This window comes from Oreochromis niloticus, linkage group LG11 (assembly GCF_001858045.2).
Source record: "Oreochromis niloticus isolate F11D_XX linkage group LG11, O_niloticus_UMD_NMBU, whole genome shotgun sequence".
NCBI lineage: Eukaryota > Metazoa > Chordata > Actinopteri > Cichliformes > Cichlidae > Oreochromis > Oreochromis niloticus.
In genome coordinates this window covers 34,873,641-34,896,482 of record NC_031976.2, presented here as the reverse complement: position 1 = coordinate 34,896,482, position 22,842 = coordinate 34,873,641, and the positions used below count along the sequence as shown (strand labels likewise).

At 41.3% G+C, this 22,842-nt stretch overlaps 1 protein-coding gene and 1 long non-coding RNA gene across 3 annotated transcripts in view; one reads left to right on the top strand and one right to left on the bottom strand.

Annotated features, from left to right (window-relative positions):
* The window catches only part of sv2a (synaptic vesicle glycoprotein 2A), a 53,362-nt gene extending 32,860 nt beyond the window's left edge, over window positions 1-20,502 (bottom strand). Inside the window, exon 1 of one of the 2 annotated variants that reach the window (XM_013268393.2) lies at window positions 20,351-20,502. The gene's annotated coding sequence lies outside the window, so the exon portion shown is untranslated. Of the gene's footprint in view, window positions 1-12,228; window positions 12,325-20,350 lie in introns of those variants that run through there. The other variant, XM_003443143.5, reaches the window with a different exon arrangement.
* On the top strand, window positions 12,364-17,534 carry LOC102082849 (uncharacterized). Its single transcript, XR_269596.4, has 3 exons — window positions 12,364-12,483; window positions 16,661-16,724; window positions 17,240-17,534. It is a non-coding gene; the product is annotated as an uncharacterized LOC102082849 (long non-coding RNA).
* Window positions 20,503-22,842: the final 2,340 nt, after the last annotated feature.

The following is a 22,842-nucleotide window of genomic DNA, read 5'->3' as shown; positions in this document are numbered from 1 at the left end:
TTTATAAAATATTTATTCTGTACAGAAAAGAACTTGTCTTTCCTCATTGAATCATAATTCGCAATCATGACTCTATCAGCAGGACTGCCTGCTCTTTTTCATGGCACCTCTGTCTCTGTGAAGCTGCTCTGTTTTGTCTTACTGACAGGAGCATGCTGTGCCAAAGGAAAAGGCTGCGAGCTCAACAAATAGACATAATAAACTGAGCATTTACTGTATGATCAAGCATTTGGCATCTTACGAACAGTTCCCAACTGGAAGGATTAATGTGATGATTCACCACATTATGAAGGAGATAAAATGTGTCTGAATTTATATTGTGTGAAATATTGGCCACATTCACCTCTTTGAGTCCTTAGAAATCCTCTAATGGGATCTATTTCACTGTTTCTTATTGTCTATCACACATCCATTCTTATAATGGTGGATGCTCACATGAAATATAGCAAATCTTTTGTTTATGAGGGGCAGTCAATAAGTTTGCTTAAATATTGATAAACAGCTTGTTTTAGAGGGGTTGTACTGAGGCCTAGCATAAGACAAACAAGTATTGTTATTAACTATTCGTGTGAATCATGCAAAGCTACTCTTGTATAGTGGAAGAAGAATAATATGTATTTAGTGAGCAAGTTATTAACCCTGTAAATTATTTAGTGTCCAGTGGATTTAACTAGTCATCTTACTGAAGTGAGGTCATTCATTCCAATTTCCTGTGGTGTCAGTCTTGGCTGTGGTTACTAATTAAAAGGCTGCACCCAATGACACCCATTAGTGATGGTATAAAGTTTAACAGGGTTGCAAATCAAATAATTCTGAGACACAAAATCTCTCCATCCCATTGCTTCATCTTAAGAAATCACAAGCAAAAATGGAAATTAATAAAGCCGTGACATCTGCCTGCCATGCAGAATTTCTCCAAGATTGTTTACTGTTTGCCTGCAGCAATGACAAATCTTCGAGATGTATGTGCTCAGGAGAACAAGCAGAGATGACGTGTCCCTGGAGAGAAAGTCTCTGAGGGTCGACTGCAGCTGTAGCAGGCACTGAAGTAATTTTAGTAGCTTTCCACAGTCTCTTTAAAGAGAACTGCAGCAGCAGCAGCTCAGTGGGGGAGAGAAAGACAACGTTCAGCCTGAGGGATCAAGCAGCTCCCAGCATCACGACTACAAACGCTGGCTGAATGTTCTGCAGCAGGTCAAAAGAACAGTGCTATCTGCCTGCTTACTGCAAATATAATCAATACAAGCACACCATGATGTAAATATTCAGTAGTGTGAAACATTCAGGTCACAAAGGTAAAAATGATCAACAGTTGAAATTCTTGTTTTACTGAATTGTAATAGTTACTCACTAATTATGAACACTAACCTGAAGTGTTCTCGAAAAAGTATAAAGTATTCTCGTCCTCACTTAGTCCCAAGTTTTTGTCTTTCACAAAAAAATTATTTACAAACATTATTTGTACAAAATAAAAGATAAATTATCTGTGTAATTATTTTACAATCTATTTCATAGCTCTAACATGGAAGTTACTCTTAGTAGTCAAGAAGCTTGCACCAGTAATAACAAAATAAAAAGGTTCAAATTATTCTTTAAAGTTGTCATTTTGTGACATTAAAAGGCCCTGAAAAACCTTCTGTCCTGTTGGGGGAAAATATTTTGTCATACTCTCATATTAAATGTTGGACTTCACATATATCATAAAAAGTGTACTATGTTGCCCGAATGTTCGGGGAGTGATCAGATGTGCAGAGAGAGCTCTGATCAATAAATCAGTGGAACGTGTAATTAGAGAAACATGTCAGGCACTACAGATGGGCAGTATTAAACAACACTGGGTAAGTGCCAAGCTAACCTCATTACCATTGTTCCTGCTCATTATAAAAAACATTGGTCCATTTGTAAAAGTGTTAACAAGTGCACAATGATATTATTATAGCAAGAAAACAACAGATGCAAAACAGGGGGCAGGATGTTAAATAGTAGGAAGGTAGGAGGGAGGGAATCCCTGAAAGCTTCCTGTGTAGCCTCGGGGGTGATGAACAGAGACTGCCAAGCCAACATCACATGACCCAGAGGTCTGCTGGGACAACTGAGTGTCTAAGAACAAGCTCAGTGAGAGCCAGCTGAAAGCAAAACCCAAGGAGACGAGAGAAAACTGCATCAGTGAGATCCTCTTTTACTCTGGCTGTCAGGATTAGAAGAGAACAGCAAAATAAATGCAGAGGTTACAGAATACAAATCTACTTAAATGCCACCTGTATCACCTGCATGTAAATCCACCTTCCCCCTGCTTTCCTGCCTACTCTCTGTACCTCTCAGAATGAAAGGTGAAAAATATCAAAAATAAAGTTAAACCAAGATCTTCCCACAAGGACACAACACTGAGACAGAGCAGTGCTCTGAGCTACATGCTAACATGAAAAGGCCCTATCCATTCAATAGTGTAGACACATCACACAAAACAGAACAAATGCTGATATCAAGCCAGCGCTAAAGGAAAAGTCAAATGATCCTTAAAGCTAACCATAAGTGGCACTGTTACACTGCTGACATGAGTCAGTGAGTGTTTATGGTGGACATGTACATGTATTTAAGCTACTTCATACAACCCAAACTGAGAAATGATTAAAGAAAAATATATTTAGCTTTGCTGTCTCGGCTCCAAACTGGTCATCCCGAACACAAAACACCCAGGAAATAGGTAAATAACAAATAATCCTCCTGGAGGCTAAAGGTGGATGTTTGTGTGGTGGAGGCATTGTAACAACAGGAAGCAATGCTGCGTCTGGGCATCATGACCTGTGACTTCTTTGTACTTTATACATGCTTCCCTTAGGCAGTATCATTAGAAGACATAGCATACATTTTCACTGCTATGCAGATGACACGCAGCTCTATCTATCCATGAAGCCAGGTAACACACACCAATTAGTTAAACTGCAGGAATGTCTTAAAGACATAAAGACCTGGATGGCCGCTAACTTTCTGCTTCTTAATTCAGATCAAACTGAGGTTATTGTACTCGGCCCTGAAAATCTTAGAAATATGGTATCTAACCAGATTCTTACTCTGGATGGCATTACCTTGGCCTCCAGTAATGCTGTGAGGAACCTTGGAGTCATTTTTGACCAGGACATGTCCTTCAACGCACATATTAAACAAATATGTAAGACTGCTTTCTTCCATTTGCGCAACATCTCTAAAGTAAGAAATATCCTGTCTCAGAGTGACGCTGAAAAACTAGTTCATGCATTTATTACTTCCAGGCTGGATTCATTATTTTCAGGATGTCCAAAAAACTCCCTAAAAAGCCTTCAGCTGATCCAAAATGCTGCAGCAAGAGTCCTGACAGGGACTAGAAAGAGAGAGCAGATTTCTCCTGTTTTGGCTTCCTGTTAAATCCAGAATTGAATTCAAAATCCTGCTCCTCACATACAAGGTAGAGGAATAATCAGGCTCCATCTTATCTTAATGACCTTGTAGTACCATATCACCCTATTAGAGCACTTCGCTCTCACTCTAGGAACAACAAGTAAGCCTGCAGAGTATTTAAAAGTAGAATGGGAGGGAGAGCCTTCAGTTTTCAGGCCCCTCTTCTGTGGAACCAGCTTCCAGTTTGGATTCAGGAGACAGACACTATCTCTACTTTCAAGATTAGGCTTAAAACTTTCCTTTTTGCTAAAGCATATAGTTAGGGCTGGACCAGGTGACCCTGAATCCTCCCTTAGTTATGCTGCAATAGACGTAGGCTGCCGGGGATTCCCATGATGCATTGAGTTTTTCCTTTCCAGTCACCTTTCTCACTCACTATGTGTTAATAGACCTCTCTGCATCGAATCATATCTGTTATTAATCTCTGTCTCTCTTCCACTGCATGTCTTTATCCTGTCTTCCTTCTCTCACCCCAACCGGTCGCAGCAGATGGCCACGCCCCTCCCTGAGCCTGGTTCTGCCGGAGGTTTCTTCCTGTTAAAAGGGAGTTTTTCCTTCCCACTGTTACCAAAGTGCTTGCTCATAGGGGGTCATATGATTGTTGGGTTTTTCTCTGTATCTACTGTACAATATAAAGCGCCTTGAGGCGACCTTTGTTGTGATTTGGCGCTATATAAATAAAACTGAATTGAATTGAATTACTTTATGATCTATAGTTTGAGCTATCTTTTCTAAGGAGTTTGACTTCAGGTATCTGTTCTAGTTCAGCTTCTTCCAGTGTAAAGAAGCTGATTCTTCCAGTAGTTTTCCCACTGCTGTACTTTATACAGACAGAGAACTAAGGATTAATGACTGGTGAACTGCATCAGTCACAAACACGCGGGGGTCAAAAACACAAACACTTCAGACTGAACTGCAGGGACAAGCAGTCGAGGTTACATCGATTTCTTGTGTACATAAGTTAGTTGTGCCTCAGAGGTACTGTGCAGGGTCACTAAATTTCTCACTTAACAGTTCTGCTCAAATCAAGTGAGAGAAAAGCAAATATTTGGAGCGGAGTTATTGCTTTGGATTTTTTGGCTTACAGTAAGTCCCTCAGGTCGCAGACTTTCGATGGATTTTCACAGAAACTATTCAGTTTGCTGTACAGATTGAATAATTCTTATAGTTCATCCAACATCACTTTTTGGTCCACCTATCCATCATCATTCACGCTGAGGTTATCTTACAGACTGGAGATCTTTGTTTTCCACACATTCGCACTGTGAAGAGCAGCATCACAGCACGAGCAAATGCTGTGAAAGGCATTTGGTGCTTGGTCATCAGCCTGGATCTCATCCTGCTCATTGCTCATTATTAGTCTTCACTTGCATGTTTGTTAAGTGAATGACCAATTCATGGAGCTCCAGCCAGGAGATTCAAACATGTGTTATTAACAAGCAAAATAAGCATCAATGTCGTTTCTAAGGAGATACAGCAGGCAGATAGAAAATCAGAAACATACGGAGCCGGCAGGATAAAGGCAGTACAGACATATTAACAAACTGCTTTGTCTTGGTTGCTCAGCTTGGACTCACATGTTCACCTGCTGTTAATCAATCTGTTGCCTGGTCAACAGTCCCACGAATAAGGTGGTTAGAAATGTTGAAGCAGAAGAAACTGAGAAACTGAGAAGTTAATCCACATAAATGTCTAATGGAGAAAATAATGCCATGATAACATTTTACTTTAAAGGGTCAAAGATCGACTTTACTGTGACATAATATTCAGCAAAAATCCTTTTAGCCATTATTCCACCCCAGGACGCAGCACCAGACACCACGGTTGAGATCATATTTTACACTGACACTTTAAAATGGGGGTCTTCTCTGTCACTGGGCTGAATATGTGTGTGAAGAATCTACACATATTTGCAGATTCATATTTGAAAGCACCGACAGCTTATCAGATTTAACAACCAAGCATAAAACAGTTAAACAGGCCTTTTATTAAATTCTAAAAAACTCTTTTATATATAAAGTCTGATAAATACGGATATAACCTGCATCTTAACTGGCTAGTTGAGTCAACCAAAAACCCAAGTTCTAGATGGTCCTGCCTTGCATATACACTCACCAGCCACTTTATTAGGTACAACCACTTGTGAGGACAAATATCTGATCATCCAATCACCTGGCATCAACCCAGTCTATTTAGACATTTAGGACATTTAAATTGAGCATCAGATTGGGGAAGACACATAATTTAAGTCACTTTGATTGTGGCATGATTGTGATTACTGAATATTTCAGAAAGTGCTGATCTACTGAGATCTTCCTGCACATATCTCAAGGGTTTACAGAGAACAGTCTGAAAAAGAGAAACTATCCAGTGAGCAGGAGTTCTTTAGGTGCAAATGCCGTGTTGATGTTAGAGGTCAGAGGAGAATGGTGTGGGGGATATTTTCTTGGAATGGGAGATTCACATCATGGATGTGTAGCCGAAAAATCTGCAGCAACTGTGTGACGCAATCATGAAAAAAAATATAGAGCAAGATCTCTTAGGAATAAACCCAGCACCTTGTTAAATCAATGCCACAAAGAATTTTAGTCCGTTTTGAAGGTAAAAGCAGGTCTAACCCAGTACTAGCAAGGTGTAGCTATAGTAAAGTGGCTGATCAGTGTATAATTTTTAATATAATTGGAAATTACAGTATGCAAAAGATTAAAAATTAAATAATACTGTTTGGTCTCACACTGTCTGACATTAATATCAGAACCAGTTTGTGAATGTTACCTAATTAACACACATTACTTAATAAAATTTAGAATTTAGCACCAACCTGTTGGTGTTGGCTGAATTCATATCATGAAGATAACTGCCAGAGATGGGAGTATAAAGTGTATATGGTTTTCCTCCTTTCGAGTCTAAAGCTTTAACTTCCTCTGATCTGTGTTTTGGAAGCAATTTTGAGAGCGATTCTACCAAGAATACATTAAGAAACACGTCAGCCGTGATGGCTGGCTGCTGCTGCAGAAAAAGATGAATTTCATGGCTGCAAAGAGAGAAGTGATAAACTGAGACTCCAGCTTTTATCCACCATCCTCTCTGAATCAGTGTGCGACAGAGCAGGTAGACACTTTGTCTGTGTTCTGTAGCGTAAAGACTGCAGCACAAATTAGAATGGATCAAAGAGATGATCTGAAAGGAAAAATATACACTCTGAAATGGACTGGAGTACAATGGAGTGTTTAAATGCCAACTCATCCTAATGAACACTCCACAGCGAGCTGCCTAAACACTGAAAATGCTTTGTGGTGGAAGAAGTCATTTGAAATGACAGCAGCCAGTCAAAACAACCAGTCCACTCTCTACCTTTATGACTTGTGACAAAAAAGGCCGAGGACACAGAGGCGGGTCTTACCACTGTGTTTAGCTGTTACGATCACTGTTGGTGTTAGTGCTGGTAACATTAACTCTGAACCTAATTCTGACTATTTGATCCTGCATCACCTGAGCTACGTCACATGTCAGACAACAAATTTCTTTGTCTGCTTCTCTATTTTTAGCCATTATACAGCCACAATGTTCAACATCCATGTTTGCATATGGCTCAATCTATTATCAATCACTCTTTAAGAAGCCAACCGAATAGCTGATCCTCCTTCATCACCATGGTCACAACCTTTGTACCAGGGGACTCTCGAGGCCCATCTGAATATAATGAAGTATCCCATCACCTTATGATAAGCCTTTCACGAGCCGGAGATGCTGAGATGAGAGTGTGTTCTGCTTGACTCGCTGCCTATGAATAACAAACAGTTTGGTGGAGTGCATATGTAGAGTTAGTGTGCAGCTGTGGCCGCTTCCTCAGCACTGAAAATATCTCCCTGTTCACGGATTTTCAATAAATATACACTTTGGGGGTTTTACAGAAATGGCCGGCTGAGTCGTGCCATGCAAAGAGTTATTATGAAACAAAGCATTTTTCCAAACTGTTCTGTCATCTCTGAAGAAGTGTAAATTGATAATAAATTAACAGTCAAATGGGGAACCAAGCAAATACTCCGCCTGTCGTTGGCTGCTGATGAAAGACTTAATTATGTAATCCTATTTTCTTCTAGTGAGCAGAGACGATGCCAGAGGGATGGGAAGCACTGCCTCGCACACAGCCACACATGCAACATAAAATGCGGCAGCCTAAAAGCATGCTAACAAAAAAAATATGGGAGTTAAATAAATGATGCTGTCTTGGAGCTACACTGCAATCTAGACTGCACAAGTCACACAGTTACAAGTCACACGATCGGGTGGAGGAACTGCTTCAGAAAATAGAAAAACATCTGCTTAAAAACCTTAATACATGAGGATCTTAGTTCTAATAAATAAATGTGTCAGTAGGCTACTGACTGTACTGTAAAAGTCACATCAAGGCCAATACATTTTCTCCATTAACAGCTCATTCATTTTACTGACAGCTGCAGAACTGAAGGCAAAATGAGCACGTAATTCAGGAGCTGGTGGAGACATAGAGAACTAAAAGGAGTTGTGATGATGGACGTACGGCTGACATGTGGTCAAAAACATGAATCCATTGTTACTTGTGCTTGCTAAATGTGTATGAACCACAGAAAGAACACAAAAGATGGATGTAGCCAAGCTTCCGTCACACATGGTTTGTGCATTTATGGACAGAAGTCACCACATTTTGATACCTCACTAGACCTGAGGCTCATAACCACAGACAAATTTGAAGAAATGGAGAGATGAACAGAGTCATCGATGCAAACCTGCAGCAAACTTGACCTTTTCCAAAGGCATCAAACACAACACCAGCTGGTTGATAACTGCCTTACCTCAAATTAAGCTGTCGAGACACATTTTTGGCTGCCATAGTCTCTCACACAGTCTGAGACTACTTGCTACTCTCACTCGTTGACCAAGCAGTGAGGTGTGGTCTCTCATTTCCCACATCAGCACAACTACATCGCACACATTACCAACTAGGCCACCTGCCTAAAAGGTCTCTGCTGGTAATGTTTGCCCAAACAGTTACAACACCACAAGTCAAGAGTTCAGTGACTGAAATAATCTAAGGTGAAACAGTGCAGACAGCTAGTGGAAATACACGTCGGTCAAGGCAGACTGGTTTTAATGATGCATACCTTTAAACCTTAAATCTGCATTTTATGAAAATTCACCTTCTTTTGTTGTCATGTAGGAGAAAATCAGCATTGTTTATCTTTGTTCTAAAGTCAGACATTTTCTGACAATTTGTCACATAGCATAATGTGCTACGCTTTGGGAGCAAGAATGTGTTGGCATTTTACATACTAGCCTATGGAGCTTGACATTCATTTGAAGTAAGCCCCAAGTGGCCATTTGAGGAACTGCAACCTTTGTGACTATTTTTTTCACTTACCAGATTCACAGGTTAGAAAAAAGTGTTCATGTGTTAATATATTGTGACCAAAAATTACTTAAGTAATGAATCTCAGTATATCAGTCCTTAAATTCTGAGTGCACCTTTGAAACTGCTCCAAATAAAAACCATTACAGGGATACGGACAAAGCATAATGTTGTTTGTATCTGTGAGAACTGACCTTGACAGACTTTGGGTTTTCCCCTCGTTAAGACAAGATAATGTGATCATTACTCTGTTTTGTTGCTGCTAGCTAGAGCTATCCATATAACCGGTGGCATTTTAAACTGTAAGCCTCACTGATATTCCTTTCAAAGAGCACAGGAGATTCCCATCTGCCACTAAATTAGTCTAAATGATGAGCCACTTCTATCGACAGCAGCGTGTAACAACCATTCATAACGCTCGCTGATGGCCCTGAGCTTTCAACAGTTACTCTTTCATACAAAGAAAAAAATCCAAAGCATCTGCTAAACTGAGCTAATAACATGGATGTTCTCCTTGACACCAGGCTGTGGCACGCATTGATAGGAATGAGACATTTTTTTTGTGGAAATCCAAGGCCCACTTAGCAACAGACAGGTTTTGGCCCAGAAAAAGATAAGCAGTTGTGTGCTCAGAGAAGATGGATGAGGTACAAGAAACCAATGCAGAGTTCATAGAGCGGCAGCATCACCCTTAAACCACTTTATAAAACTACACTGAGAACATCATCTGAATAAACTGGCTTTGATCAGATCCCATCACACTCGCAGTTCAGTTTGACACACATGTTACACAAGTGAAAAAGAATACTGGGCACACGGATCACTGCTATTAAGCGTTGCATCTTTAGCACATCTCTGACTGTGTGTACAGTGTCTGTATTAATAATAGAAACAAGTGCTTTATCTAAGAACCATCCAGATAGAGGCTGAAAATTGGCCATTATAAACCAAAGACTGGTGTGGGATCAAACTCAGACCATGTCAGAAATTTATTGATGTCCATCTCACAATGTGACCGCAGCTGCAGCCTACTAACTCTATCAACCAACGCAACACCGAGTTATGAACAGTGGCAGTGAGTTGCCCTCGGCTCTTTGGAGAGCATCTTTGCAACAGTTTGTTTTGGTTTCCTGAACCACAGCTTCACTGGTTAGTTTGTTCTCATCAGTCAGCAGGTAGCTGTTTATGACAAGTGTTGTCATACTCTTCAACCTGATCCAATAAACCACCTGATCGTCCTCTCCACCCAGACAGGACTGGGCTTTTTAGGCCCTGCACTGTGTTCGTTAGTGACCTGAGAAGGATCAGTGTTCATATCAAGCCCCCAATTAGGTTGTGCACTGCCAATGAAAACTGATTATTGGCACCAGAATTTACATGAATAAGTGTTTTTAGCTGAATAAATAGTTTATTGGATAAAGTGAAAAACCACAAGAGGTCATAAAACTCGGTGAGCTGCAGCAAAACGAGCGTGATGATGAAGGCAGGCTTGTGCAGGCCTTTCACCCGAACCTAGACAAGTGCAGATAATTTAGACAATGAAGCCCACCCCCCACCTTTCACTGTATATTGCTGCTTACATGACTGACATCAACACATAAACCTTCACCTGGACGAGCCTGAAATCCTTCACCACACCTCTCCGTCCTGCTTCTAAAACACGACAATCCTATAACCTGAAAGGTTAGCCGTCCCATGAGTGGTGAAATGATTTCAAAATCATTACTGAAGACTAGAAACCCACTTTTTAAAAAAAAAAAAAACTACCCTTACCAGCATTTATGTTACTTGTTGCACAGGTTACACAATGCAAATGATACAGCAAATCCATGCAAACAATTACAGTCATTACATTAAAAGGTAAAAACTTGCATCAATTTTTGCAACTTATTATAAAAAGATTACCCACATGAACCCAGTAAATATTAATAATTATTACCCAAGCTCTTATTTACACACTGAATTAAACTTTGTTGCTCATTTGACAGCACAGACGCAGTAATTAGCAAGCGTGACAGAGATGGGCCTGAGTGATGAGAGCTTGTCTGTGAATCGCTGCAAATGTTTGTACGTAGAGGTGAGCCTTAGAGAGCTGAAAGCCTTTTCCACACCTGGCCTTAAGTGAGTGATCCAGGTGGGATCAAATCACCCCAGATGCAAGTTAATGCCAAGTAGGAGCAAAGTCAGAGTGATTAAAAAAAAGCAGTGTGAAAAAGCGAAAAAGGACCCAGTGGTGATTCCTGCAATCTGCAGATGGCTGGTAATGTCATGCAGTGAATTCATTGCTCCTGACATCTTTGATTTCACGCTGTGACGCACGTAGTGAATATTCTCCTCTGATTGTCCCTGAGGCTCAGCACATCCTGATCAAGATGACATGCTGATAGATAGAAAAAGATTCATTCCCGAAACAAAAAGACATTAAATCGGCTTAAAATTAATATCATTTTTAGTATATTTCACAATATTGTGTACCTTTCACAGGCTGGCCTTCAAATTACACATCGCATTCTCAATCCGTGGTTTTAATAGACTGAGGGGGTGTCTGAGGTTGTGGTGTCAAATCCATTGGTACTAAGCTATTTTAGCACAAACCTTTCAGTTTCTTGGCAACAACAAGCACTGCAATCACCATGATGCCAGGTAAGCTGCTGTCACAATCCCCTCTTAAGTCAACACAAGTAGAACTAAAGCCAAGGCCTTTCATTGAGGCGACTCGGGCGTTATAACTGCTTTTCAGCGGTGCTTTCTCACACCCAGCTTTCAGTCTAGTTTCCTGTGTCCTTCCATCTTTTGCTTGACACCATTTCTTTATAATAAACACTGGAAAATAAGCGAAAACAGGTCTAATCTCAGTAATTATTCACAGCCCATTGAGATGCACATAAAATCCTCCTGAACACACAGACGTCTGTGTGTTCATTCTCAGCCCACTGATATCTCAGATACATACAGAGTCTTTTCTGCTCTCGAGTGCATCGGGAGCATTGCATTCTGGGTGGGGTCAGTAAGGTCCATCCCCCCCCCCCAAATACTCAGTCAACAAACACCAATGCTCATAATAAAGCATGGTCTCCGCTGCCATTATGAGCTCAGACCACAGGAGGAGATTACATTCAGCCGTGGGTTCATTTCATATCAGCTCACTAAAGTGGAAAAGCGAGACGAGCCAGCTGACTGTCTGTATACTGTATGTGTTTCATTGGCTGTGGGAGGCTATACAAACAGAGCAGTTATGAAAATCTACAGACAGTTTATGGGAAAAATAAGTGGGAATGGCACTGATAGTCTGATGGTCCCAGTTTTGTTGCCTTTTGATCCAAGTTATTTTTTTAAATTGTGTTTCCCATTGTTCATATCACTTGTGTTTCTTTGTCTGTGTGTTCTGTGTCTCTGATATTCACCTGTTCCCATTTTGGCACCAGCTCTCTTTCTGTGTCTCTGTTTGCTTTGCTTTGTCTGTTTTCCCTCCTTGTAATCACCTGCCCCGCAGTTAGGAGTTTCCCCTGTTTGAATGTGTCTCACCTGAGTCCAATTAGCCAATCAACCTGCAAACTGACACACTTTTGATGAGCTGCAATTTTTAACATTTGGTGTCACTTTTGTTTTTCAGCATCAAAGGTAGATTTACATCTAGAATAAAGAAGCTTGCCCTAAAGGTAAAACGCTTTTCCCAGAATAATAATGTGTTAAATCTGGAAAGCTGTATGGGAAAGGTTATCCAGAGATAATGACAACTGTAACTGCACTGACCCACCAACTCCATTTAATCATCACTCATAAGTAAGATTTTACTAAAAATCAATATAAAGCTCCTCTTTAAACTGACTGATGGTGCTCATTTTTTGTTTAAAGTGATTTATATTGGCTCATTTTTATTCATTCTGGGGGTCTAAAGATTAAATCATATAATCAAATATTAATATCTGCCACTAATAATAATCCTCATGTATGTGTTTTTGTCCCCTGCTTGTAAAAGTCATTTAAATGCCTTCTAGTCTTAAGCAGGGTGAGCTGGAACAATCTGCATTGTTTTGAAGGTGTTGCACACAAACACGCTGGCTTTTACTCATCAGCCTGGTCCAGCCAATCTTCCTCAGGCAGCCTCACCCAGCATTTTTCATCCTTCCTCATTCATCATTTTTCTATCAGCTAGCCTAGTCTAAGCATCCAGGGAACTCCAGCTGAGACCATGTGAATAATCCGTCAATTATTCATGTCTTGTTTTCTGGCCACAAGGACAGAGGTGCCTGATTCGGCTCGTCCCTCAGAAGTGATGTATTGGTGCGATAAACCACTTCTCACCATCTCTGTCCAGTTCCTGCTTTTTCATCCGCACCAGCCCCAATGAGACATCTGCACAGGGTCACACAGGAAGTGACAGCTATTCAGCTGCACCACGTTCCCGCATGGCCTCGGGCCCATCCAGGGTAAAGACATAAGAGGAGGGTGTGATGTTTGGTTGGTATAGACTTACTAGATTGCACCCCCCATCCCAAAGCTAGGCTGTGCATGCACAATTCCCCTCTGGGAGAATCTGCAGCCCAACTAACATGACTCACATCGCTGCTCCCTGCTCAGTGTGCACGGTCACCCTGGTGGCACCAAAGTGGCTAGCAACACCGTGTCAAACACTGTGACGTCAGCTCTCTGCATCCATTTTGGCTTTCCACGCTGCAAAATGGACTGAAGAGGAGTCAGACTCAGGGCAGCTGCAGGGGTTCAGTTCAATTCCTGAAAAAGCTGTGTGGACAACATGAACATATTACAGCGGCTCACTTTAATGTCATTTTAGTTCATTAGTATTCAGCGCTGGTGCACTGTCTCCACAAGTCCACTGCAGTTTCAGTGCAGCTGACTGTGTGTTTGTTAGAAACTGACAAATTACAAATATGTGGCAGTTACAGCGAATTAAGCATTAATGACACGATAAGCTAGAAGTCTACAACCATAATGACAGCTCAGTGGGGGTGTACAAAGACACACTGGCAGTATTAAACTGCCAGAGTCAAAAGCAGATTTCCATCTGCAGTATATCTGTCAGCATGTGTCTGCTTTCAAACTTCAACAACTTTCCATATGTGGAAACTCTGACGCAGGGAAAGCAGCACAGAACAGAGCAGCTATTATCACAACAAACACAAGCGGGATTCAGTCACATACTGCACAGAAGTACAAGATGGGGTGAGCGTGGGTTACAGATGTACTCTATATAAGATCTTCCAATTGGATGAGTAGAGGAGTGTCGGCACCCCCTGATGTCGGCCGACATTGAGATAAAGTGAAATGTGGTGTAGTTTAACTTCATGGCCTTGACGAACAAATGATATGTTCACTTATTGGACTTATTTGTAAAGTTCTGGCTGGAAAATTGTGAGATTTATCCTCTGTGTATAATTACTGAGATATTTAATCCTGGATATACAGCTGGTGCAACTCAATCAGACACATCACAATCACATCAAGCAACACAGAGCAGATGAAAAGGACAGGAAACAGAATAAAGAATCTGGTTGATTTTCAAAATAAGAGACCTACTGCATATTGAACGCTCCACTTGCCAGTGTGATTGGAAGCGGTGCAAGAAGGGAAGAAAACTGCACTGGAGGTGCAAATATCACAATCATTGATTTGATGCATTAGTGTGAAAAAGTGTTTGCCTCCTTCCTGATTTCCCAGTGTTTTGCATATTTGTCACACTCACGTTTCACATCATCAAACAAATTTTAATATTAGACAAAGATAACCTGAGTCAATAGAAAATGATCATTTTAAATGGATTAAGAGAGAAAAGTTATCCAAACCTACCTGGTCCTGTGTGAAAAAGTAATTGCACATCTTGTTAAATTGTGAATTAACTGTGATCGACCACATTTTTTGGAAACCTGAGTTCAGTTTCCTTAAACACACTCGGGCCTGATTACTGCCATACCTGTTGGAATTACTTAAGAAATCACTTAACTAGAACCTTTGTGACAAAGTGAAGCAGGCTAAAAGATCTCAAACAGAAACACATCGTGTCACAATCTAAAGAAACACCTGAGAAACAAAGCCACTGACATCGATCAGTCTGGGAAAGGTAACAGAGTCATTTCTGAGGCTTTGGGACTCCACTGAACCAGGGTGAGAGTCATTATACACAAGTGGAGAAAACTTAGAACAGTGGTGAAGCTTCCGAGGAGTGACCGAGGAGTGACCGGGGAGTGACCGGGGAGCGCAGCGACGACTCATCCAAGAGGTCAAAAAAGAACCACAGACTTCACATGTCTCAGTTAAGGTCAGAGCTCATTATTCAACATAAGAAAGAGACTGGGCAAAAATGGCCTCCATGGGAGAGTTCAAGAAGAAAACCACTACTGACCAAAAAGAACACAAAGGCTCGTCTCACATTTGCCAAAAAACATCTTGGAAAATATCCTGTTGACTGACGAGACAAAAGATGAGGTTTTGGATGGTTTGAGTCCCATTACATCATTCCAAGAGGAACTGGAAGAGCCATTGTCCAAGGGGTGGGGTTGGGGGTGTTTCACAATATGACCATAATGAGCCGTCTTGAAGAAATTAAAATTATAAAATATGCTAAGATGGAATTCTTTTCAAGAAGGAAGAAAACATCCTTGGAACGGGTGAATGAAAACTTTATGCACTCAACTCTACACCATCAGAGGGGCACTTAGCAAGCTCTGCAAGGGGGAAGTAAAAAGTTGGGGTTCCTAAGGTTTCATTTACCTAATGCTATTCAAATAAGGGTATTAATATCTAGCCCTATGATAGCTGGGGAACATTTAGAAATAAATACACGTGGCTGTGCTGAAGATAATTTAGGCTTGAAGGCAGTATGAGAACATGCAGTTATAAAGAAGTATGAAGGTATAATCAGAGGTCACAGAAAAGTAAATATTTGGGAACAGGATGCAACCATGACAACCAAAAGCATGCATCGTAATAGCAAGTGACCTTTAAAAGAGAATATTTGTTAGATGATCATTACATCAGTGACGACCTTAGAAAAAAGAAAAATGACACCTCTGGAGTCCAGCTGGAAGTATCTGTGGCCCATGGGGTCTAGACGTTTGCATGCTTACGCTTTAGAAAGAGGAATAAAAGAGAAAAAAGAATCCAGTGACAAGAAGTCTGCATCATCCTTGTGAAGGTGTGCATTGTGGAGTTCTGCTCCAGCAGGATGCCGTACCGTGGCTGGAGCTAAAGCAGGGGTGGGCAATCTCAGTCCACGAGGGCCGGTGTCCCTGCAGGTTTTAGATCTCACCTTGGGTCAACACACCTGAATCACATGATTAGTTTGTTACCAGGCCTCTGGAGAACTTCAGAACATGTTGAGGAGCTAATTTAGCCATTTAAATCAGCTGTGTTGGTTCGAGGACACATCTAAAACCTGCAGGGACACCGGCCCTCGTGGACTGAGATTGCCCACCCCTGAGCTAAAGTCTTCCCAACACCCAAGAATATGCTGCAGGGATTACACAAGGAGGTTATAAAGCTGCTGTAGGCCAAACTCAGCATGTAGATATCATTAGCAGTGCACTTTGCAGATACTCTGTTGTAGCTCTTCTCTCCCAGTGAACAATGGGTGCAATGTTTTTTCATGCTTGTGTGAATTAGATTGTTGCCACTACAAGCTTTGCTCTTGGGTCCCTGCACATGAAAGCTATTTGTGTAACACTGGAGCAGCAAACGGTTTCATCTCATAACTGAGCATGTTTTATTCTACTGAACACAGTATTTATAGTAGCAAGAGTAAAGAAAAAGAGGTGCTAAATTAGAGCTTCCATGGTTTCTTCATAATCTGCTTCATAATCCTTCCATGTATTCCAATAGGTCAAATATTACAGGGATAGTGGGGAAGACGAAGATTTGAACTAACGCTTTCAGTGATACAAAGGTAAATACATCCAAACTAAATGAAGACACTAAAATTATTCATATCAATATTTTGTGAGCAACCAAAAGTTATTTTTTAATTATCACAGTTATGGTCAGTACTGGTACATAACGATAACTATGTATTAACCTGGAGGCAGAAGATGATTACTTAGCTGAGAATTATTTTTATTACTTCAAAATATACGCAGCAGCAGTAAAGCTTGCTAATTCTCAGTATATTTGCTTAATCCGCACTCACAAGGTAATAATGCCAGGCTGTGTTTATGAGGATCAGCACTGTTGCCTCAAAGGAAACGATCCTGGGATCAAACCAGAGAGTGTTTATAACAGATGCATGTCGTCACCACGACGTCTCTTATTGGTTTGTGAAGCCCTGTGAATCCTCGTGCTGATGGCTTTCCCCATTGCCATGTTACTGTTTTGCAACTAGACTTGAAACTGAAAAGTCATTAGCTAATGAGGATTCCCTGTTTTATCCTCTAATCTTTCTGGTCTTTCTTTATTATTTTGCAGTTCCCTTACTGTATGTGGAGGTCAGAACATAAGGGAACTGAGACCCGTTTTCCTATACAACACGATGACTCGCCCCCCTGCTGGGATTATAAAGAACACAGGTTTATCTCCACTACTCGCTCTGCCTTTGTGCGTTTCCTCCAGCACTTCTGGTTTCTGCCACAATGAAAACATGCTCAGTCATTGTGACCTTGACCAAGTCACTGGCTTCCATTTAGCAGTGGTCCCTGGGTACTGTACACTGGCTTCCCACAGCCTCTAATGATTGTAATGGATTAAATTCCCACAAAGACCAATAAAGGATATCATATTTCTACTCTGTGCTTCCCTTTCTGTCTGAGAACAAATCACAGGAATGACTAAAAGAGCGCTCCTTTTAAAAATTGATTTTTTATCCTAAATTTATAGAAATGAACCAGCAGGTTTGAGGTAATAGAAAAAGCTAGTAGAATTACAGTGACAGATGTATTTCATTCTAAAATATGCAGTCATGTCTGTAAAATCATGTATTAATTAGTCTGATTTATTAGTATTGAGTCGCTCAGTCTTTCCAGAGACGGCTATGAATAAATTCAAGCAGTGAAATAATTGTTATGATGTTTGGAAGGTTTGGAACTTTTACTCTAAAGATTTATTATCACCAACCATTTATTACATAACTCCATACTGTATATCAAAAATGAAAAAAGTTCTTCTGAAGGCTAATTAAAAGCAGAGGAGACAATATCTGTTTTGGACGATAACCAACAAATGCACATCCAGTTGTTAATGGAGAGTTATGTGCTTGACATTAATTGCTGCTTGAACCCCACCACCATCTGGAGATGAGGGAAAAGGCCATCGATTATCTCTCACCCTTGCAGTAAATCTTTAGCAGGGAGTCTCAGCAGCAGCAGCATCACGAGCCAAGAGCTGATCTGTCTGGAGAAGCCATGAAGCGTTTCACTGAAGTGGTAGAACAGCTGTGCTAATTGCTGAACTTGACAACACCCGGATGGAGAAGTTGAGAGGTGTGTAGTTGTGTTCCACACTGCCGCAGGCAGTCATACCTATTTATTTAATACATTTTTTCAGCCATTATGCAAATATATCCAGCACCACCACCCCTAGCTGCAGGGAGAGGCGAGTTGTAACTTGTGACGAGACTAATCTCAGCGGACACACCGGAGCACGGCCCAATCAGCAGGGGTAGCAGGCACAAAATGAGAACACCAAACAGAGCAGCTCCCTTAGCTCCTTTGAATTAAGCTTAGCAAACAGTGCCTCAAAAAGGAAAGTTAGGTTCACCTGCACAAAAATATGCAGACAGCCTGTTTTTATAGAGCGCTGAGTGATGCTTTGGGGTAGAAACTACGCAAAATTTTGATAGGCTTTTATAAATTCTTTAAAATCTTTTGAAAAATGCAGAAAACAGCCAAATTACCCATTTAGAGATTAAGATTGTTTACATTCTGACATTTTTAATCAGTCTTTTTGTTTGGAAAATGTCAGAATGTGGTTTTACACCATAAATAAAGTAAGTAAGTGTTATGTTATGTATTTGATTCCTGGTGCCTACCAGAATCATCTAAAAATTATCAAATAATGTTTGAAGCAATCATTTTCTGTTGCATATCTCCAACAACAGCCAGGTTGTTTGGGAGTATATATTATTCTAGGTCTTAAAATTACAATATAAAGCACCTCGAGATGACTGTTTTCGTGATTTGGTGCTATATAATTAAAACTGAATTGAATTTGACTTTGGGTTTGACTGCAGTAGTTGGATTGGGCCTCTCTGTCTAGAAATGTAAGCATGGTTCATCCCCTCCTTGTGCTTCAGTGGAAACACCCATACCTGCAGGTCCAAAGCATCTGCATGCAGAACAATCTGCACTGGATGAAAACTGCACACAGAAGATACATTTCCTGAAGAATAAACTGGTCGTCATTGGATGTCAGATACATGAAAGCCAAATTATAGATCCTGTAACAAGCGCTGTGTTTCGAGCCTAAATAGGGGGATAAATATATACATTTTTAAAGTGCTGTCAGTAATCCTGTATGTTTGAAACAGTATCTGCTCCCCTCACTGCAACCCCTCCTGTGGGCTGGATGCATAAATAGCTCAGAAGCTGACTGAGCTGCAGTGATGGCTGCCGCAGGGACAAGACATCACATGCAAAGTTGTAAAATGCATCATCTACGATGAACAAATCGTTAATTTCCCGTCCCGCATCCATTAACTGCAAGATTCCGCCTTCAAAACGCAGTTTACAGCATTGTGTGGCCATGAACACCAAACAGTATCCTCTCAGAGAAGAGTCCTCTCAGCACCGCTGATACAAACCACCGCAAAGCAAAACCACAGAGGAAAGCAGAAAAAAAAAAATGCTCATCACTCTTTCTCCATCACATCCCCGCTGGGTTTCTACAAGGTCATTCTGGTGCACGACGCAGCGCACGAAACCCCGGCCACACGGGCACCTTTGAGCTGATCGCACAAATTAAACGTAACACAAGCTCGGAAAACTTTCTAAATAGTGAGAGAAGAGTGCAGCTGGTGTAAGGTGGCACATTTGTGACCGTGTAGTGGTAGCGGAAGGCGGAACAGGAGGCGCAGGAAGGGCAAGGGCATTGGTGCCAACAACACCGCTAATTAGACTGGAGCAGTGATTTGAAGCTGGTCTTCTTTACTGTTCAAAGGTAATAAAATATAACCTCATATTTGCTCCTATCCTTCTCTTCATGTCTGAAACCTGTGCGCCGGGACGGATGAAGACGAGAACGGCTCTTAGCGCACAAGACCTGCCCGCAGCAACAAGAGCGGACGGCGCCTTTTACTCCCAAATTAGCCTTAATTTCTCTCCAGCTGTAATGTTTCTTATTAATTCTCTGCGTAATTTTGACTGCCTTTGGATGCATGTGTAGGACTCAACGCATTGCGCAGCTCGGGCCTATAAACTCGTGTTTTAGTGGCAAATAGATCTCGATTTGTATCAGAAATACACGGATATTCCCGAATGTCATCCTCTTCGTGCATTAGCCTTTGGGAACAACGCGGTTATGGAAATTAAAGAAGTGATGCAAAGACAAAATGATCTGATCAGAGCAGATTATTCATTTTCTTACCTTACTGGGAGGATCAGTGCGTTTTAGGGTGACCGGGATTTTCAGCGCAGGGAAGTCACCCCGACTATTGGAAGCAAAAAAAGGTCCTGTGCGCTCCTGTGATGTACGCTGACGTAGTAGCAAAGAGCTGTACTCTCCTCCTCCTCCCCTCCTCCTCCGCCCCCTTCACTTACTACACAGCATCCTTCTTGGATGGAGACACCGCCCCCTCCTCTTCCTCCCCCTCCTGCTCCCTGTGCTCCCATCTCTCTTACAGCAGACACCATTCCTCTGACGAACCAGAGGGGGGTCGCTGGTTTGTACATAAGGAAGTGAAGTGAAGGTGATTCATTTTTCTGCCCTGTGATTCAACCGTTGGTGAGTTTGAATACTGTGATGTCACTCTTTCTTTATACTGGAGGCGCACATTCAGGTAGAAAACGCGCTCTTGTCGCTCGTGCTCAGTGGAGCTCGCTCAGACTGTCATTTGGTCCATATGCCCCAAATGGTTGGTGCAATGAAGTGTGCAAGACGAGCCTCTCCTTGCACGTGTTCGGGCTCGTGCCTGTAATTGGCTGTATTAAAAAGTGTGAAGGGGGGATGACAAGGATGCGTCTATAGGAAACCTTTTGGTTTTTAATATTGTGAGGCTGTGATACATTTTTACAAGGAATTGCAAAGGAATTCAAAATCCCAGTTTTCGAAACTGCAGACCGTTCAGACTAGGAAATGCACAGGTGTTAAAGAAAAATCCTAATTTTAACCTATCATATAACCATTTCACCGATGTCTAGCACAAATGAGATACTGCACATTTGTAGCTGAAAAAAATCAGGTTATTACTGGAGATAGTATATTAGTGTTTTTATGTGATTTATTGGCAGCTGGGTCCTTTCTGTGTGGAGTTTAAACATTCTCAGTGTGCCTGCCTGTGGGTTCTCTCCGGACACTCCAGCAGTCCAAAGCCGCCTGTTACTGGAGATTAATTGGTGATTCTAAATCGGCCACAGTTGTGAATGGTTGTCTCTCTCGTCCTGTGTGGTCTTCTGCTGCTGTAATCCTTCTGCTTCAAGGTTCGACATGTTGTGCCTTCAGAGATGCTCTTCAGCTTGAACTTTAATGGGCCATCTTAACCATTCTACGTGAATGCATCTATTGCATTACAACCATGTGATTGGCTGATCATATATTTGCATTAATGAGCCGCTGAACAGGTGTAACTAATGAAGCAACCAGCACAGTCTAATGAATTATGGTCAGTTTGATATGGTGTTTATTTCGGATAGAATTTCCCATGTCCCCCCTCCCGACTGGTTCTTGGAATGCTCTTGTACCTCCCCATTTTAAAAAATCCTGGAAACACCCCTGCTTAGGATACTATCACCTTGACTCTGATTGGTCTAAAACCATGCCTGCTCTCTCTGTGTGTAACACCCCTACTGTGCCTTCAGTGCTTCTGACTTCCTGTCAGATTTTCACTGACGCTGCAGCTGTGGTCTGATTGTCATCAGGAGCATTCAGATCAGATGTGGCCTTTCATTTGGCTTCAGGCTTTCAGCTGCTGTTGTCTGTTTGGGTCATCTATTGATCAGATTGGAATAAAGAGCTGCTATCTGCCAGCACCAGTCCCTCCTCCCTCTGTCCTGCTCATCCTGATAATGGAGGGTGATGAAACTGTGTGAAGCCTTACAATATTAGAAAAAGAATCCCATCTTATTATCACTTATGAACAGCACTTTGTTCAGGGAGAGCTCCTTCAAAAAAAAAAAAAAAAAAAACCTCTGGCAGAATTAGGCTCAGGGAGGAGCAGCCATCTGCCATGACAGGCTGGGTAATGAGGAAGAAGAGAGAGAGGAAACGAGGAGCAGAGAGACCATCAACAGCAAACAGGACAAACCAACAACTGCAGGAGAGAGAAGGCAAAAGTTAATGACATACGGCACAGGCCTCTGAACACATGCAGTGTGAACGAAGGGGAGTGGAAGAGAAGTGCTCAGTGCATCATGGGAAGTCCCCTAGCTGTCTGAGAGCCTGTAGCAGCTCAGAGAGTAAGGGATAGTTCAGGGTCACATGACCCTTCCCTAACTATGGAGGTTTATCTTGAAGGAGACTTTGAAGCTTAGAGGATGTTCCAATAGTCCTTTTTTTTCTTGGAAGGTTCATAACCAAATGATACCTATACCTTCTTTAGCAGAGGATACACTGGGATCGTCCTTTATGAGGAGCAAATGCCATCCCATAATTCATAGTGACAGCCCATCCAACCATTCGTGAAAACACTCACTGACAAAGTGACGCACATCACGTAAATGTTAACTATAATTGAATTTTTAATTTCATACCTAAAGCTGCTAAAATTTTTGTAATTTTCAAGAACAAACTCTGAACAAATTTTTGGCGAAATGTAGATTTATATCAGCTCTCTAAATCTAGTGAACTATTAACTGATCTATTATTAATTGATCAAAGTGAATTCAAGGTTCTGTATAATTTGGTTTGTATTATTAAGGTCC